This window comes from Vitis riparia, chromosome 9 (assembly GCF_004353265.1).
Source record: "Vitis riparia cultivar Riparia Gloire de Montpellier isolate 1030 chromosome 9, EGFV_Vit.rip_1.0, whole genome shotgun sequence".
Classification (NCBI taxonomy): Eukaryota; Viridiplantae; Streptophyta; class Magnoliopsida; order Vitales; family Vitaceae; genus Vitis; species Vitis riparia.
Window position 1 is genome coordinate 22,529,577 of NC_048439.1, and position 3,074 is coordinate 22,532,650.

Below are 3,074 nucleotides of genomic sequence, written 5' to 3' on the forward strand. Positions count from 1 at the left end.
GATATTGTCAGTTTTGAATTTTGGATTTGAAAATGTGTTTATATAGTGAAGAGGAATTCCATATATATAGTATCAAAAAGTTATCTTTCTAGTCAATGTGGGATCTCATAGTAAGCAGAATTGAGGGTATTGCTGAGCAATGTTAACGTTGATGATAATTCAATGCTTAAAAAATGGGTGTGTATGCAAGTTTTGCATAGGGATAGTGCACCAAGACTTAACATTAGGCCACAAGGCATAGTTGATGGGTAACAAATGAATACTTTCATATTATCCCTTATCCTTCTTGAGGGATGAAGGAGGTTGTGAGGATAGATTAATTGAAAGATGATTATTATTTTAAAAATAAAAATCAGGCCTACGTTTCAAGGTTAAGAAGAGATAGAAATAAAACATCTCGAGGCGATATTGCTCAAGTACATTTTACTAATGTAACCCTTCTCATACTCTCAAGTAATGCAAAACATTCATGTGGTAAAAGTTGTTTTTTTCTTTTTCTATAAATATTTCATATGATTTTATATTTTCCTTTCCAATTGTCACTTCCTAGATTCAAGCTCTTCTTCCAATTTCAATTAAGAATTATAAGTGACTATTTGTTTTCCTCTTCTATTCCCCTTTAAATAAAAGCAATAATGTTTATTTATTTATTTATTTTTTTTAAGATATTGAATCCTCTTACTTTTATTATAAACAAGGATAAAATTTTTGGAATCGATAAATCGACCATTAAATTTTGGAAAAAAACTCTTGATACCACTTGAAAAACTACTAAACATCTAATAGGGAACACCCAAAGGGGATGAATGAGTGATTTAAAAATTTATATATTATATCAAACTTTATCTCAAGATATATCAAGATGTCCCAAAGGGATGAAAATAATATAATTGTTAATATCCAAAATATACCATAAAGGACTTTCAGAAAAACAATAATTAGTTATAGGTATAAGAACCATACCCTCCAAGATAATCAATCTAGCAACCTCAATAATCAACTAACCAACCAATAAAATTTTTATCAATATCATCAACCAAGATATAAGTAGTAATAAAAAGATATGCAGTAAAGTATAAGATTTTAACTTCCACAAACTATGAAAATAAAAAACCACAAGGTTTAAGACCTACCAATCTAAATCCACTATTCGAAATCAAGTTACATGGATTTATTTGACCACTTTACCTTAAAAACTTACTTTTTAGCACCTACAACTTGATCCACACCCATGAACAACGACTCCTTGTTGCTCCTTAGTAGATCTTTCGACCACTTTAAAGGGATTAAGGTCTTCAACTAAATAGTCAAAGAATTGTTTGTCCCCTAAAGGTATATACAGAGTGATCCATTGAGGAGCTATCCACATCTACAAAGGTAATATGCCTCATTGCCCCCTACTTCTGCCTATGATATTCATCAAATTTTGCTTACCTCTACAAAGGGTTCCAAACAATTGGTACGAGGTTGATCTACGTGCTACCATTTGGATCGAATTCACCTGCAAGTTTCGGAGGATCTTGGTGCATGGCTCTATTCATCAGCACTATAAAAATGCAACAACTTTAGCGATGACACCTTTTCCTACAGCCAAGAAAATTGAAAACAAGGATTCATATTCCTGATTTTTGTCATCACTTGAAAAAAATGCAAGTTGTCAAACAGATATCTTGCAACCTGAACGGTTTCTCCAGACTGGGAAGGGAAATCGAAACCCGTTGAGCAATGCTTCAGCTCTTCAGGATTTTTCATCCAAGCTCGGTGTGCATCGCTCACTTTTATTTTATATTTGAACATCTGATAAAATGATAAATGAAAAAGATGGAAAATGATACTACAGAAAAGTGTATAAATAGGAAAATCTTAATGAAGGAAAAAAAAAAGAGGATAAACTAATGCTATGAAGAATAAATTAAACAAACAAATGAAAGAGAAAGTGTTCTTTAGGGGACAAACCTCAGAAAACGGGATGTTTGGTATCTCCGGTTCTTTGGGGCAAACTAGATATGATTTTGAACTTTAGGATGTCAAGAATCTAATGCTTCAAATGGATTTCAATTCAGAGTTGAAACTAAGGAGATATGGTTAATTGAAGCAAAACTACGCAAAGGGTATATAATTATGAGATTGAGTTCAGACCAAATTGTTTTTGGTTGTTTGGGCTTAATTTTTGGGCCTCTTTTTGATCTCTATAGCTTATATTCTTTCTATCAATTATATTATCTGGGGAAGGATGTTAAATGAATTTTCGATTTTAAAATAAGTTTATGATTTTAAAATAAAATTTATGATTTAAATCTAATTTTCTGTTTTTTAAATAATTTTATGATTTTAAAATAAAATTTTGATTTAAAAATAATATATAAATTATTATTTTAATTTTTGTAACTATTTTTAATTTTAATAATATCTTAGTTATATAATTATGACATCATCAATTCGACTATAATTTGACTGTCACCATGAATTGATAATTTTTCTAATTCAACGATCGATGAAAGTATTGGTGTTAAGGGACATAACAACTTTGAAAGGTACTCTCTAAAGTTTATATCCTTCTTATCAATTGTCAATTATGAACTAGTGGACTCCCTTAAGCACAATTCTTCCCCAAAAAAAAAATCTAGCATTGCCGTCTACTCCATGTTCATATCTCCTTAGAACAACAACCATAGAAAAATGAACACCCATCATAACTGGTGGCAACAATCATAGCATTGCCGTCAATTATTTCCTTTTTTTTTCTTTGCAAAACTGGAATTTTATTACTTGTCCACCATCTAAATTAATTTTTTTTGCTTTGATTGCGACTTTAATTTAATTTTTTTTTGCTTTGATTGCGACTTTAATTGGACGTACGTGTTGGGAAAAATTGATGAAAAGTCACTTAAACATGACTACACACCATGCGTTACTCAATACAATTTAAATGATATATAACTAATTGATGTATCTATCAGGGACCGTCCCTGGACTCCCAAAATAATTTTCTAAAAATGTATAAATTTACGTTACAAGATTCATAATTGAATTTAGAAATCAATTTATATATATAGAGATTGACTTGGTGTTGT